General features: G+C 34.2%; 2 long non-coding RNA genes across 2 annotated transcripts; both read left to right on the forward strand.

Moving 5' to 3' along the window:
- Nucleotides 1–6,148: 6,148 nt before the first annotated feature.
- Nucleotides 6,149–7,882, forward strand: LOC131633399 (uncharacterized). The gene is made up of 2 exons (XR_009293317.1): nt 6,149–6,268; nt 7,609–7,882. It is a non-coding gene; the product is annotated as an uncharacterized LOC131633399 (long non-coding RNA).
- A 3,717-nt stretch (nt 7,883–11,599) lies between these two features.
- LOC131633412 (uncharacterized) lies at nt 11,600–13,304 on the forward strand. Its single transcript, XR_009293319.1, has 2 exons — nt 11,600–11,690; nt 13,031–13,304. It is a non-coding gene; the product is annotated as an uncharacterized LOC131633412 (long non-coding RNA).
- Nucleotides 13,305–17,774: the final 4,470 nt, after the last annotated feature.

Genomic DNA, 17,774 nt, shown 5'->3' on the forward strand with positions numbered 1-17,774 from the left:
TGTAATTTACTTTCAAATGACAAATTTATTTAATTTTTTCAAACCATATCAAGCTAAATATTCTAGTCAAGACACACCTTACTCGTACAACTTTCATTTTAATACTAAACTCAAATAGTAGATATGAAATATTTTTTGCAAACTAACTATTTCTCGAAGGGCTTACATTATTTTTGAATAAAAACAATTTCCGTTAAAATCAATATAAAAACTAAAAAAATGAAAATTCTAATATAATGCCACATCAACATTAGGGTTAAAGTTGTGTCTAGGATTGTCATCATGAAAATCTTAAATTTATATTAAATAGATTTTTAAATACTATACAATTTTAATATTTTTCTTTTTTAGGTTTGAAAAAGTAAAAATAAATATAATCAAGAAAAAAAACTTTACTATTGTAAACTTCAACTACTAAGAAAACAACACTGTGAAAATAAAATGTTAAGCATGAGTTGTATCATCATTTGATAAATAAAAGTTATTAAAAAAATTCTTTTACTTTCATTTTTTAGCCAAAATTAAAAATTGAACTTGATATAACAATGCGTTGTTATTATGGCATTCTATCATAGTTTTATAACAAAAAAAAAAAACAAATTTTATTTGAAAAAAATAAATCACAATATAAAATTTTTAAAATAAACTTATATATATTTTCAATCATTTTAATTTTATTTAAATTAAATATTACACACTCATTTGAAACTAACAAATGTAAATAAGAAATAATACAAACTTATTAGATAATTATTTTGACAATAACTAAAATTACATTATATTTTTTTTATTACATTTACAACACTGTATATGAAGGTTGATTATATCAAAATCATTCATTTTTATCAATCTCATATCAAGTAAATAACAAATCACTTCTACACAATAAAATATAGATAATCCTAAATTCTTTTTAGATTTTTCTTTTTCTTGAAAGCCTTCAATATATTATATTTAAAGACATTTATTTACATGAATTTTCATTTTTTACATGATTTTCAATTAACAAAAACTGCAAAAGTAACCATGCGAGAATCTGCTTTCTTTTTTACACCACATAAAAATAATTATATTGAAATTATTACAAAAAAGTATAGCTACAATATTTAGGTAATGGATATAATATAGTAAGTTAAGCCATAAACCTTCCACATAATTAAAAAAATATTTAAAATATGTGTCAAAAATTAAGAAAGATAATAAGAATATCAATACAAAATAAAAAAAAGTAGGTACCTTATTTGCATTGTTTGGGTACAAAAACAAAAATCTACCATCAAAAATTTAAAAGTGCTCCTGAAATATAGATAATAATTAATATAACAGAAATTGAGTTACATACCATATTATAAATCAAATAATAGTTAGATCACAGAGTAAAAAAAAGAAATGAAAGTATCGATACAAAATCGAAAAATGAATGATGAAAAGAACAATATGTAAAACTCATATACAAACTATGTATTTATATACACAACAACAATGATTATTTAAAGGACAATAAATCTTATTAAAATTTGTAACTTACAATTTCAATAATTAAAATTTATCATTAATTAGTATTATGGAGTAGTTATGGAATATGAAAAGAAAAATATTTAAAGGTTGGAGAATAATGATTATCTTTTTTTTTTTGAATCAAAAGACTTGTGTATTAATTCAAAAAACCATAAGTACAAAGCGATCCAAAAGGATCCAGCCATCAAACAAATGACTATAACATCAATTTAGCTAGGTAAGGCCTTAGCTTCAATTTACCCCACCCTCTATAAACTATAATGTCAATAATGTTTTTTCCAATTATCAATCTATCTACATCTTTCCCAAAACTAATCGAATTCCTATACATCCATATACCATATACCGTTTCCGCTATAGCAAGCTTAAGCATATCTGATCAAGGAGACTTCCCTCTGCAGTTCTGAATAAGCCACAGCATTTCCTGAGTCCAGTTAAGTGGTTCATGTAGACAATTCAGCCAAAGTAGAACCTGTTTCCAAATGGCCTTAGTCTCAAGACAATTAAATAGCAGGTGCTCTATAGATTCTTCCTGCGAACAAAAACAACAAGTGGTGTAGCCCACCATTCCAAATCTGAACAATCTATCTCTCGTTTCCAACTTACCATGACACGCCATCCACAAGAGGAAAAGAGCTCGAGGCCGTGCACTGTTCCCACAAAACAGCCTGAACCAAGGGACTTGGCTATGTACTTTCATCAGTTGCTTATAAACAACTCTAGAACTGTATAACTCCCATTGAGCCCATCCCTGTAAACCATTTACTACTACTCTTTGTTGCAGAATTGTCTTGAAAATCCAAGAGTGTTGTTCCTTTGTTTCCATAAGCATTATGTCTTATCCCTTTATATAATAGCAGTCAATCCATCTAACCCATAGGTTGTCTTTTTTTTGCTGAATATTCCAGAGTAACTTCATCATGGTAACTGAATTCCACACCTGTAAATCCACTATGTTAAGTCCACCTGCCTTCCTAGGTTTACATACTTGTTGCCATGCCACAGGGCTCTTTCGACTAATTATAGTGCCACCAGTCCACACAAAGGTCCTGCAGATAGAATTAATATGGTGTATAACATGCTTTGGGAGAGGGAGACATTGTAACCAATAATTTGCAGTAGCAAAGCAGACACTCTTCACAAGCTGGACTTTTCCTGCATAACTCAAAAGCTTACTACTCCAATGAGTAATTCTCCCCACAATTTTGTCAATCAATGGCATATAGTGGTGTAGATCCAATCTCCTGCTGGTCATAGGGATACCAAGATATTTGAAAGGCATCACTCCCTCTTGAAAGGTTGTAATAGTTTTCAATCTCACCTTGGTGTCCAGAGCAACTCCCCCAAAGAAAATCCTACACTTCCTAGGATTCACCACAAGCCCTGTAGACTGAGAAAAAGTTTGCACCACTTTCATAAGCATCTGCACAGAGGCAACATCTCCTCTTGAGAACATTAAAACATCATAGAGAATAATGATTATCATTAATATAAATTTCTTTTTTTAAATGTTTGTATTTTAATTAAAATATATTTATTTTCTACATTAATTGTATATAATTATAATTTATTTTTTATATTATTTTAATTGTATATTTATAAATATTATATTGAAATAGAATAAAAAAATAGTGAAATTTTATTATTTTATTTAAGGATAAAGGTTTTTAGTGGGTGATGAAGTAGTTATGGAATAGAAAAAGTTGAAGAAATATCTCAATTTTTTTTTGAAATCTTGGTATCCGTTTTTGCGAATTTAACTATAATTAATATTTTAATTTAATTATTTATAAATCAAAATATCACTATTAATAATATTTGAAAATAATAATATTGTTAATAATAATTGTTTCTACTATTATATTATTAATTACAATTTTATACAAAATTGAAAAATGAAGGATACAAATGACAATATGTAAAACTCATCTATAAATTATGTATTTATATACACAACAACAATAATTAATAAAAGGACAATAAATCATATTAAAATTTGTAACTTATAATTTCAATAATTAAAATCTATCATTAATTAGTATTATGGAGTAGTTATGGAATATGAAATGAAAAATATTTAAAGGTTGGAGGATAATGATTATTATTAATATAAATTTATTTTTTTTAACATTTTTGTATTTTAATTTAAATATATTTATTTTTACATTAATTATATATAATTATAATTGATTTTTATATTATTTTAATTGTATATTTATAAATATTACATTGAAATAGAATAAAAAATAGTGAAATTTTATTATTTTATTTAAAGATAAAGGTTTTTAGTGGGTGATGAAGTAGTTATGAAATAGAAAATGTTGAAGAAATATCTCAATTTTGTTTTTTAAAATCTTGGTATCCGGCCTTGCGAATTTAACTATAATAAATATTTTAATTTAATTACTTAGAAATCAAAAGATCACTATTAATAATATATAAAAATAATAAAATTTTTAATAATAAATGTTTTTTCTATTATATTATTAATTAGAATTTTATATTATTCATGAAACATATAAATATTATATTATTATTATTATTATTATTATTAGTTGATCGATTTAAAAAATTATTTTAGTATATAAAAATAATAATAATGTTAATAATATTTTTTCTACTATTATATATTAATTTAAATTTTATATTATTGAAGTTTTATATTATTCATGAAATATGTAAATTTTATATGATACATAAGATAAGATAAATAATTAGAAATAGATTGGTGTTAGAGTAGTTAACAGGATGACATGTGTCTAGGTTGATTTTAGAAATGTTATTAGAATGACACGTGTCTAGGGTTGTCATCATGAAAACCTTAAATTTATATTAAGTAGATGATAAATAATTTACAGGTTTAATATTATTTTTATTCATATGTTAGTCTCCTCGATCATTTTAGACCTTTTATTTAAAAAAATATTTATATTAATCTATTAACTCTTTAAAACATATTATTTTATTTCTCTTCGTCTATTTGTCGATGAATTCAGCTACTAGTTTTTAATTGTTTCCGTATTTAATTTTTTATTGGCGTATTGAAGAACTTATCGCCTTTTATACCATACTTCTCAAGGATTTTTAAACAATATTTGATTTGACTTATAAAGGTTATCTTGTCGGTTTGCTTAATTTGGAGGTCTCAAAAGTATGTGAGTTCAACCATTGAGGACTTTTAAAACTCACCCTGTATAATTCTAGGAAATTCTCTGCACAATCATTAGTAAACCCAAATATAATGACACCTACATAAATCTGAACTAAAAAACATGAAACCCCTTATGCTTTATAAATAAATTTATATTGTTTCATGACTAAATCCTTTATCTAGTAAGAAGCCACTAAGGCGCTTATACCAAGGTCTAAGAGCTAATTTAAAATTGTTCTAGACTAGACTTGTGGATGACCCGCCGTCGAGCACAGTCCAATCCAAGTCCTCAGGAAGGACGACCCAAAGTGCTGCACTAATCCATTGGGGCTAGTAGAGAACATGTTCCCCACGTGCTCCTTACCCGGGGACACGTCACCAACCATACCCACACACCTCGCGTGACTAGAAGAACCATTTTGCCCTTCGTAACGGGCAAACTCACCCACTATCCGAGGAGTGCAGGGCGGTTGACCCAGAATAATGAGCATGAGCTGCTCATCCATACTTTTACGTGGAATCCTGACAGTCATCCGTTGTGAGCCTGAACACTCAGCCCAATGGAGACCGTTGGCCAAGTGCTAGGGATTATGCATGAATTAACTTATCACTCCCACTACATAAGTAATTTCTGGACTGGTGTGATATTAATAAATTAAATTTCCAACCAACTTTTGATATGATTCTCTCTGTCCACGGTTTCATCTTCAACAAATTCACTAAGTACGTGATTTTGTTCAGTTGGAGTTTCTAATGGTTTGCATCCCAATTTAATAGTTTATGATAATAAATCCACCACGTATTTCTGTTGAGAAATGAAATACCATGATGACAGTCTGCCACCTTAAGACCCTAAAATTATTTTAATCTGCCTAATTCTTTTACTTCAAACACTTTCAACGAATACATTTTTAGGTTGTTCATTACTGCTTGATGATTTTTTATTACAATTATATCATCCACATAAATAACTAGTGCAGTAACTTCACCTAAGGTTGAATATTTAGTAAACAAAGTGTGATCTTGTTGAATTTTTGTATGCCCTATTCCTGTCATCATAATATTAAACTTGCCAAACCAGGCCCTATGAGACTGTTTCAGTCCATAGAGAACCTGCCTAGACTAATACCACCAGTTAAGTCATGGTTTGATGAGCTTTTATTTCTCTCAGGATTGAAAGATTTGTCAAAGTATGGATACATCGTTATCAACAGGGGTATGATAAACGCTTTCGTCGAGAGGTGGCACCATGAGACATCTTCGTTTCACATACCACATGGTGAGGTGTGTAACACCCCGAAAATTATTTCTAATTATTTAATTTAAATAGGAAAATTATTTAATTGGAATAATTGATTTTATGAGGAACATTGAGAAATATTGGAAAATAGTTATTGGACCCTGTGTGATGTTAGTAAGAAGGAGGTGTTAAGTTAGTAAATCCCATTACTAATTTAATGTTATTTTTATAAAATAATAAGGAGCTGGAGGAAAGGAAAAAGGAACGTGAAAAGCAGAACAGAAGAGACGAGAGATTGGGAAGCTGATACGTGAAGAGGAACAAAGAGGAAGAAGACCAATCAAGAATCCTTGGCCAAGGTAAGGGGTGATTACTCTAATTATATGGTATTATGATTTTGATGATGATAGGATTGAATTAAGGAATTAGAATCTCTATTTGGGATGTTAGGTTTTGTGAAATACCAACACCGACGTGTATGATTTGATGAATTGACTGCAATTGATGATGTAGTATTGTTACATGGTGTTATGGTATGTTGTTTGTGCATTAGAATCATGTATTTGGAGTATTTTGATGTTATTGGAGATCAATTTCGTAATGGTATGGGTTGGTATGTGTTTGGGATGCATAAAAGCCTTAAAAATTATGTTTTTCAGCTTCTGGGTTCGTGGGAACCGGTTCCCATGTGGGAGGAACCGGGTTCCACTGTGTTAGAACGTTAAAAATAGCATTTTTGGGTCCAGGAACCGGTTCCCATGTGGGACGAACCGGGTTCCAGTACAAATTTCCAGCAGCACGTTTTGAAAACTATTCTAACTTCAAACAGCTCTAATTTTCAAACCGTAAGTCCGTTTTAGACGCCGTTTTGGAAGTTGTTTCTTAAATTAAAAACTCTATAATATAAAGTAAAGAAAACAACAATAACTTGATTTTATTTTGGAAATATTGATTTATTTCGTTTGTGGCGTGTTTTGTACATTGTGTGCATGATTTGGTTAATGTGACAATGTGGTGACGTTATAATGATATAACTGTGATTTGACGTTATATGTGGTGTGAATTATATATGATATAATTGTAGATGGTGCTGAAATCGAATATATTATTCGGTGTTGCTTTTGGTAAGTTATTGGTAATGACATTGTTCATTTTGATCATGTGGTGACTGTTGTGATCGCATAATGATGATTGATTTGTTTTGAATGATGCATGATACATGTACATACTTATTGGTGATAACTATGTTGAGTTATGTGAGACGATGTTGCTCATCGGATTGGTGATGTTGTAAGTATGTCATATGTGTGCATTCATTCATATGCATTTTGGGTGATGGATCCCGGTGATGAAATGGATCAAAATGGTGGGCATAATTCCCATTGTGTGGAATTTGTGCTGGTTAAACTGTATCTCGGTGATGAAAAAGATCAGTTGGATGGGTGTATCCCATGTATGGTACCACATGCATAAGAGTCTGCATGGTCTTTGTATAAATTGTGACATGTCAGGATGAATTCCGGTGTTATGATTGTGTTGTGTTATTGGTGCATACTTTCGACTTGTGTTTGTGATTGGTATGAATTGATAAATCTGAATATGCTAAGTAGGGTGGATAATTGCTTATGAATTCTATATCGGACGATTTATAATGCTATTTAATTATGATGTAGTCTCACCCTTACTTTAATGATTTCAGATTGAAGTAGCGGCCTAAGCAATCGGTGAGGATGACTCGTAGAGTTTATCCGGTTATGTTGGGTCGTGTCGGTCATGCTCTGATCTTGTAACACTGGGGGACGATAGTCTTAGAGTTTACTTGTGATACACTATTTTGCCATTATTGTATAATGTACCGTTGATTTTATCGGAAATGTTTTATAACATTGTTGAATGAGTTTCCGCTGTGTTGAACATGTATTTTGATATTTTTGGATTATTCCTAATAAAGCATGACAAACGACTTGGTATTCTATTTCTTTTATTAATTGTAGCATCCTTGTTGTGTAATTACTCTGATTTTTATTATATTTCTGCGGGGGTTTAGAAGGGTGTTACAATAGTGGTATCAGAGCAGGTCGGTCCGTCCGGCCAATTGTCTAGTCAGTTGAGTTGCGCGACAGTTGTATACTGTCGGCGTTTTATCCCTTGGTACACGGCATGTGAGTGAATCACTGTCGGTACTTGTTTGTTTTGTTGTAGGTGTTGGATTGAAACAGGTGAGGGAGAAGCTTCGCTTCTCGGTTGTGTTTCAGTTGTAAGACGATTGATTCAGTAGGCTGTTGTTGGCAACCGTGCAAGCGTTGTTGGAGTTGTTGTTTTCCGAATCGAAGGTGACTTGAAATTAGGACTTGATTGGTAGTTAAGTTGGAACATCTGGAAGGAAAATGATTAGAGGTAATTGATGATTATTTGTAAGAGAGGGAAATTAAGAAGTTGAAATGTATCAGCTTTGCTGATGGGCTGCGAAGTTTTCAGTTGAGTAGCCGTGCGTCTCGGAAGAGGTTTAGCTGCAAGTTTGCAGAGAGGATTGTTGTCGTATGTTTCAGAAATCGCACTTCGGCAATGGGATGTGTTGCTTAAGTTATAAGAATATTTGGAAGCGAAGAGATATGATAAGGAGTTGTTTGGAATGTGACCGAGTTGAAGAGAATGAGTTTTGGAGTGAAATTTTCGTAAGCAAAACGCAGGAAATTGCTGAATAGCTACAGAACTTCGAAAATTCATAACTGGAGTTCTGGACATCCGATTTGAGTTCCGTTTGAAGCGTCGGAAAGCTAAAGAGATGAACTTTGTTATAAAAATGGTTGCAGCAGCTGTAACATATTTAATTGTGACAGGATGATGTTAGAAAGATGTGAAGTTGCGGTTACGCGTGCTCTTAGAACTAGACTTGTTTGTTGGTACGGCACAGGATGTCAGTGTCAGAGTTGAACGGATTGAAGGAATAATTAAAAGGTTTGTTGAGAAGCAATTTTAAGAATTAAGTGTAGCATTTGAGGAGTTTTGGAAATATCATTTAAGGTGTCGTTGCATGGCGTCAGTGTTGCAATTTCGGACAACGATTGGAAAATTCATATCTTGAGATCCGAGTGTCTGATTTAAGTGCCGTTTGGGGCATTGCCAAGCTGACTTAATAACCATGAGATATATTGTTATTTGATATTTAAAACTTGTTTGAAATGTGTTCCCATTATAAAAAACAGAGGCGTGGGAATTTTGGGTTGCTGGGAACCGGTTCCCAGATAGAGACAATGTGGTTCCCCATAGTAAAAATCAGAGACGAGTTATGGGAAGCAGCCAGGAACCGGTTCCTGTGTGGGAGGAACCGGGTTTTACTGTGTGTTTTTGGAAAAATTATTTCTACTTTAAAAACCCATAACTTTTGATCCTATGAGGAGATATTCTGAAGTCGGTTAAGGAAGCGTAAAACTTATTGAATAGGAATGCCTACTACCACGATTGTTTGAAACAAAATTGAGTAGAATATGTTGTTAAGGAATAAGTGAATGAGATGTTCGATAATAAAGATGATTTGAGTGCCAATGGATTTTAGTGAGGAGTGAATTAGTAGGAGAGGTGGAACAAACTTTGGGAACAGTTGAAGTCGTAATTGTGATGTCAAAGTAACGACAGGTATAAAAGAAGAATTGTAGAGAATTTCTAACACCTATTGATGTGAGGAAGACTTTGTGGAAATTCCGAGTGGAATGACATTTGGACGTGAAAGATGTCATGGGATTTAGATTAAAACCTCGAGTTATGAATGTTGTCGCGGTCTTTTGCTAAGATGAGGATTTTAATTTGGAACGAGATGAATAGTAATGTACGAGTATACTAGTGATTATGAAGTTTGGAAGTACTTAACAAGTGTGTGATGCTAAGTGACTACGAAGCGGATTGTGTAAAATGTTTGGACGTTGGTGTCTCACCGACAAGAGCCAATGAGAGGGAAGTGTGCGAGTTGTAAAGACTCAAAGTGAATTATTAGACTATGGCGATGTTAATGAGTTTGGGTGCAAACTCGGAAAGGACACTATTATGTAGTAACGACGGTTTATGCTTAAATATGGTTGTCGGCTATCTATTGACAAATTGAGGACTTGATCACCCTTAATCTCTTGTTGATAGTAGACGGAATCATATAGATAGGATGAGCTTGTTTGTTACCTTAATGGTTTAGGATATGATGGATACTAAGCCGTGAGAATAATCACTCACCATCTTGTGTGAACTTATGAAGAAGTGAATACGAAAGAGTGCAATATATTGGATGATGATTTAAGACGGGTAATCAGAGTCGCGCAGCGAAAGTGTGATGCAGAGTAGTGTGCGAGTACTACTCGTGGGCAGTGAGGAATTAATATGCCGGGAGCCTACGTAGAGAACATGAATTGATCTATATGATAGAATTAGAATCTAGTGGATGCAAGGATGTCGTGCTAGAGAATTAGAACTCTTTGGAATAATTGCCGAGACGATGAGTATGTTATTGTGGACGTACTTAGTTAACGAGTATGTATTCAGCGAAGTTAAGGCGATGAGTGTATACTATATGATGTTATAATAATTTTGTTTCGTTGTTAAGGTTGTATCGTGGATTCCAGATATGAGGAGGAATTATACTCTATGAAAGACGAAGTTGATTTAATTCTTAAAGGAGAGTGGGATTCAGTTTGAGCTATTATATAAGCAATGGTATATCGAGGCCGATGAGTGTGATTATGACAACTCGTGTGCACTCATTTCCATGGTTGGAATGTTTAATAAATGAAGTAAATCAGGAAATTGTTTTTGAGTGCGAGTAAGTATTGACGAGTGGTGGATTAGTACCATGGATGGTAAAGAATGATTCTTGAACGAATGAGTAAAGAGGTCCAGAGTTGGGTATAACTCAGGAGTCTAATTGGTAATGATGGTTGCAATGAGTAATCAGAATAGTGCAGCAAAAGCAGAATGTAACGTGTTGGATAATTGCTGGTATGACTTGAGAGGAGTCAGATGGTTAAAATTCAATGGTATAGGAATGTTATTATCGAGCCCTTGAAGGAAGCAGTTGGTGAAAAGTGTAAGTGTTATTTCATCGCTCAGATGGAAAAGTGTGTCTAAGGTTGGTACGTCCGGTAGATGGAATGCTTTACTGCAGTGCTGATCGGGTGTGGTCATACCATGGTTGTGTAATTATATTACTCAGTTATTGAGCATATTGTATGGATCGCACCCCGACGTTCCATTGTCGTTAACCTTTGGAGATATAGCGAGTGGCATACCTTGGGATGGTCAAATGCGGCGTAAGAGCTGAGATTGAATGCATGAGGCATGCTTATGTTGATTATGTCAAATGAATTTTTGAGGTTCGACTAAGAAAGTGTTGACTGAGAACGGGAGAGTCAGAGGAAGGACTCTTATCCGAAACTTTTCACTTGGGGTATGTTTTCGAGGACGAAAACTCTTTTAGTGGGGGAGAGTTGTAACACCCCGAAAATTATTTCTAATTATTTAATTTAAATAGGAAAATTATTAATTTGGAATAATTGATTTTATGAGGAACATTGAGAAATATTGGAAAATAGTTATTGGACCCTGTGTGATGTTAGTAAGAAGGAGGTGTTAAGTTAGTAAATCCCATTACTAATTTAATGTTATTTTTATAAAATAATAAGGAGCTGGAGGAAAGGAAAAAGGAACGTGAAAAGCAGAACAGAAGAGACGAGAGATTGGGAAGCTGATACGTGAAGAGGAACAAAGAGGAAGAAGACCAATCAAGAATCCTTGGCCAAGGTAAGGGGTGATTACTCTAATTATATGGTATTATGATTTTGATGATGATAGGATTGAATTAAGGAATTAGAATCTCTATTTGGGATGTTAGGTTTTGTGAAATACCAACACCGACGTGTATGATTTGATGAATTGACTGCAATTGATGATGTAGTATTGTTACATGGTGTTATGGTATGTTGTTTGTGCATTAGAATCATGTATTTGGAGTATTTTGATGTTATTGGAGATCAATTTCGTAATGGTATGGGTTGGTATGTGTTTGGGATGCATAAAAGCCTTAAAAATCATGTTTTTCAGCTTCTGGGTTCGTGGGAACCGGTTCCCATGTGGGAGGAACCGGGTTCCACTGTGTTAGAACGTTAAAAATAGCATTTTTGGGTCCAGGAACCGGTTCCCATGTGGGACGAACTGGGTTCCAGTACAAATTTCCAGCAGCACGTTTTGAAAACTATTCTAACTTCAAACAGCTCTAATTTTCAAACCGTAAGTCCGTTTTAGACGCCGTTTTGGACGTTGTTTCTTAAATTAAAAACTCTATAATATAAAGTAAAGAAAACAACAATAACTTGATTTTATTTTGGAAATCTTGATTTATTTCGTTTGTGGCGTGTTTTGTACATTGTGTGCATGATTTGGTTAATGTGACAATGTGGTGACGTTATAATGATATAACTGTGATTTGACGTTATATGTGGTGTGAATTATATATGATATAATTGTAGATGGTGCTGAAATCGAATATATTATTCGGTGTTGCTTTTGGTGAGTTATTGGTAATGACATTGTTCATTTTGATCATGTGGTGATTGTTGTGATCGCATAATGATGATTGATTTGTTTTGAATGATGCATGATACATGTACATACTTATTGGTGATAATTATGTTGAGTTATGTGAGACGATGTTGCTCATCGGATTGGTGATGTTGTAAGTATGTCATATGTGTGCATTCATTCATACGCATTTTTGGTGATGGATCCCGGTGATGAAATGGATCAAAATGGTGGGCATAATTCCCATTGTGTGGAATTTGTGCTGGTTAAACTGTATCTCAGTGATGAAAAAGATCAGTTGGATGGGTGTATCCCATGTATGGTACCACATGCATAAGAGTCTGCATGGTCTTTGTATAAATTGTGACATGTCAGGATGAATTCCGGTGTTATGATTGTGTTGTGTTATTGGTGCATACTTTCGACTTGTGTTTGTGATTGGTATGAATTGATAAATCTGAATATGCTAAGTAGGGTGGATAATTGCTTATGAATTCTATATCGGACGATTTATAATGCTATTTAATTATGATGTAGTCTCACCCTTACTTTAATGATTTCAGATTGAAGTAGCGGCCTAAGCAATCGGTGAGGATGACTCGTAGAGTTTATCCGGTTATGTTGGGTCGTGTCGGTCATGCTCTGATCTTGTAACACTGGGGGACGATAGTCTTAGAGTTTACTTGTGATACACTATTTTGCCATTATTGTATAATGTACCGTTGATTTTATCGGAAATGTTTTATAACATTGTTGAATGAGTTTCCGCTGTGTTGAACATGTATTTTGATATTTTTGGATTATTCCTAATAAAGCATGACAAACGACTTGGTATTCTATTTCTTTTATTAATTGTAGCATCCTTGTTGTGTAATTACTCTGATTTTTATTATATTTCTGTGGGGGTTTAGAAGGGTGTTACAATAGTGGTATCAGAGCAGGTCGGTCCGTCCGGCCAATTGTCTAGTCAGTTGAGTTGCGCGACAGTTGTATACTGTCGGCGTTTTATCCCTTGGTACACGGCATGTGAGTGAATCACTGTCGGTACTTGTTTGTTTTGTTGTAGGTGTTGGATTGAAACAGGTGAGGGAGAAGCTTCGCTTCTCGGTTGTGTTTCAGTTGTAAGACGATTGATTCAGTAGGCTGTTGTTGGCAACCGTGCAAGCGTTGTTGGAGTTGTTGTTTTCCGAATCGAAGGTGACTTGAAATTAGGACTTGATTGGTAGTTAAGTTGGAACATCTGGAAGGAAAATGATTAGAGGTAATTGATGATTATTTGTAAGAGAGGGAAATTAAGAAGTTGAAATGTATCAGCTTTGCTGATGGGCTGCGAAGTTTTCAGTTGAGTAGCCGTGCGTCTCGGAAGAGGTTTAGCTGCAAGTTTGCAGAGAGGATTGTTGTCGTATGTTTCAGAAATCGCACTTCGGCAATGGGATGTGTTGCTTAAGTTATAAGAATATTTGGAAGCGAAGAGATATGATAAGGAGTTGTTTGGAATGTGACCGAGTTGAAGAGAATGAGTTTTGGAGTGAAATTTTCGTAAGCAAAACGCAGGAAATTGCTGAATAGCTACAGAACTTCGAAAATTCATAACTGGAGTTCTGGACATCCGATTTGAGTTCCGTTTGAAGCGTCGGAAAGCTAAAGAGATGAACTTTGTTATAAAAATGGTTGCAGCAGCTGTAACATATTTAATTGTGACAGGATGATGTTAGAAAGATGTGAAGTTGCGGTTACGCGTGCTCTTAGAACTAGACTTGTTTGTTGGTACGGCACAGGATGTCAGTGTCAGAGTTGAACGGATTGAAGGAATAATTAAAAGGTTTGTTGAGAAGCAATTTTAAGAATTAAGTGTAGCATTTGAGGAGTTTTGGAAATATCATTTAAGGTGTCGTTGCATGGCGTCAGTGTTGCAATTTCGGACAACGATTGGAAAATTCATATCTTGAGATCCGAGTGTCTGATTTAAGTGCCGTTTGGGGCATTGCCAAGCTGACTTAATAACCATGAGATATATTGTTATTTGATATTTAAAACTTGTTTGAAATGTGTTCCCATTATAAAAAACAGAGGCGTGGGAATTTTGGGTTGCTGGGAACCGGTTCCCAGATAGAGACAATGTGGTTCCCCATAGTAAAAATCAGAGACGAGTTATGGGAAGCAGCCAGGAACCGGTTCCTGTGTGGGAGGAACCGGGTTTTACTGTGTGTTTTTGGAAAAATTATTTCTACTTTAAAAACCCATAACTTTTGATCCTATGAGGAGATATTCTGAAGTCGGTTAAGGAAGCGTAAAACTTATTGAATAGGAATGCCTACTACCACGATTGTTTGAAACAAAATTGAGTAGAATATGTTGTTAAGGAATAAGTGAATGAGATGTTCGATAATAAAGATGATTTGAGTGCCAATGGATTTTAGTGAGGAGTGAATTAGTAGGAGAGGTGGAACAAACTTTGGGAACAGTTGAAGTCGTAATTGTGATGTCAAAGTAACGACAGGTATAAAAGAAGAATTGTAGAGAATTTCTAACACCTATTGATGTGAGGAAGACTTTGTGGAAATTCCGAGTGGAATGACATTTGGACGTGAAAGATGTCATGGGATTTAGATTAAAACCTCGAGTTATGAATGTTGTCGCGGTCTTTTGCTAAGATGAGGATTTTAATTTGGAACGAGATGAATAGTAATGTACGAGTATACTAGTGATTATGAAGTTTGGAAGTACTTAACAAGTGTGTGATGCTAAGTGACTACGAAGCGGATTGTGTAAAATGTTTGGACGTTGGTGTCTCACCGACAAGAGCCAATGAGAGGGAAGTGTGCGAGTTGTAAAGACTCAAAGTGAATTATTAGACTATGGCGATGTTAATGAGTTTGGGTGCAAACTCGGAAAGGACACTATTATGTAGTAACGACGGTTTATGCTTAAATATGGTTGTCGGCTATCTATTGACAAATTGAGGACTTGATCACCCTTAATCTCTTGTTGATAGTAGACGGAATCATATAGATAGGATGAGCTTGTTTGTTACCTTAATGGTTTAGGATATGATGGATACTAAGCCGTGAGAATAATCACTCACCATCTTGTGTGAACTTATGAAGAAGTGAATACGAAAGAGTGCAATATATTGGATGATGATTTAAGACGGGTAATCAGAGTCGCGCAGCGAAAGTGTGATGCAGAGTAGTGTGCGAGTACTACTCGTGGGCAGTGAGGAATTAATATGCCGGGAGCCTACGTAGAGAACATGAATTGATCTATATGATAGAATTAGAATCTAGTGGATGCAAGGATGTCGTGCTAGAGAATTAGAACTCTTTGGAATAATTGCCGAGACGATGAGTATGTTATTGTGGACGTACTTAGTTAACGAGTATGTATTCAGCGAAGTTAAGGCGATGAGTGTATACTATATGATGTTATAATAATTTTGTTTCGTTGTTAAGGTTGTATCGTGGATTCCAGATATGAGGAGGAATTATACTCTATGAAAGACGAAGTTGATTTAATTCTTAAAGGAGAGTGGGATTCAGTTTGAGCTATTATGTAAGCAATGGTATATCGAGGCCGATGAGTGTGATTATGACAACTCGTGTGCACTCATTTCCATGGTTGGAATGTTTAATAAATGAAGTAAATCAGGAAATTGTTTTTGAGTGCGAGTAAGTATTGACGAGTGGTGGATTAGTACCATGGATGGTAAAAAATGATTCTTGAACGAATGAGTAAAGAGGTCCAGAGTTGGGTATAACTCAGGAGTCTAATTGGTAATGATGGTTGCAATGAGTAATCAGAATAGTGCAGCAAAAGCAGAATGTAACGTGTTGGATAATTGCTGGTATGACTTGAGAGGAGTCAGATGGTTAAAATTCAATGGTATAGGAATGTTATTATCGAGCCCTTGAAGGAAGCAGTTGGTGAAAAGTGTAAGTGTTATTTCATCGCTCAGATGGAAAAGTGTGTCTAAGGTTGGTACGTCCGGTAGATGGAATGCTTTACTGCAGTGCTGATCGGGTGTGGTCATACCATGGTTGTGTAATTATATTACTCAGTTATTGAGCATATTGTATGGATCGCACCCCGACGTTCCATTGTCGTTAACCTTTGGAGATATAGCGAGTGGCATACCTTGGGATGGTCAAATGCGGCGTAAGAGCTGAGATTGAATGCATGAGGCATGCTTATGTTGATTATGTCAAATGAATTTTTGAGGTTCGACTAAGAAAGTGTTGACTGAGAACGGGAGAGTCAGAAGAAGGACTCTTATCCGAAACTTTTCACTTGGGGTATGTTTTCGAGGACGAAAACTCTTTTAGTGGGGGAGAGTTGTAACACCCCGAAAATTATTTCTAATTATTTAATTTAAATAGGAAAATTATTAATTTGGAATAATTGATTTTATGAGGAACATTGAGAAATATTGGAAAATAGTTATTGGACCCTGTGTGATGTTAGTAAGAAGGAGGTGTTAAGTTAGTAAATCCCATTACTAATTTAATGTTATTTTTATAAAATAATAAGGAGCTGGAGGAAAGGAAAAAGGAACGTGAAAAGCAGAACAGAAGAGACGAGAGATTGGGAAGCTGATACGTGAAGAGGAACAAAGAGGAAGAAGACCAATCAAGAATCCTTGGCCAAGGTAAGGGGTGATTACTCTAATTATATGGTATTATGATTTTGATGATGATAGGATTGAATTAAGGAATTAGAATCTCTATTTGGGATGTTAGGTTTTGTGAAATACCAACACCGACGTGTATGATTTGATGAATTGACTGCAATTGATGATGTAGTATTGTTACATGGTGTTATGGTATGTTGTTTGTGCATTAGAATCATGTATTTGGAGTATTTTGATGTTATTGGAGATCAATTTCGTAATGGTATGGGTTGGTATGTGTTTGGGATGCATAAAAGCCTTAAAAATCATGTTTTTCAGCTTCTGGGTTCGTGGGAACCGGTTCCCATGTGGGAGGAACCGGGTTCCACTGTGTTAGAACGTTAAAAATAGCATTTTTGGGTCCAGGAACCGGTTCCCATGTGGGACGAACTGGGTTCCAGTACAAATTTCCAGCAGCACGTTTTGAAAACTATTCTAACTTCAAACAGCTCTAATTTTCAAACCGTAAGTCCGTTTTAGACGCCGTTTTGGACGTTGTTTCTTAAATTAAAAACTCTATAATATAAAGTAAAGAAAACAACAATAACTTGATTTTATTTTGGAAATCTTGATTTATTTCGTTTGTGGCGTGTTTTGTACATTGTGTGCATGATTTGGTTAATGTGACAATGTGGTGACGT

The sequence above is a fragment of the Vicia villosa genome, unplaced genomic scaffold, assembly GCF_029867415.1.
Source record: "Vicia villosa cultivar HV-30 ecotype Madison, WI unplaced genomic scaffold, Vvil1.0 ctg.001122F_1_1, whole genome shotgun sequence".
In the NCBI taxonomy this organism is placed as follows: domain Eukaryota; kingdom Viridiplantae; phylum Streptophyta; class Magnoliopsida; order Fabales; family Fabaceae; genus Vicia; species Vicia villosa.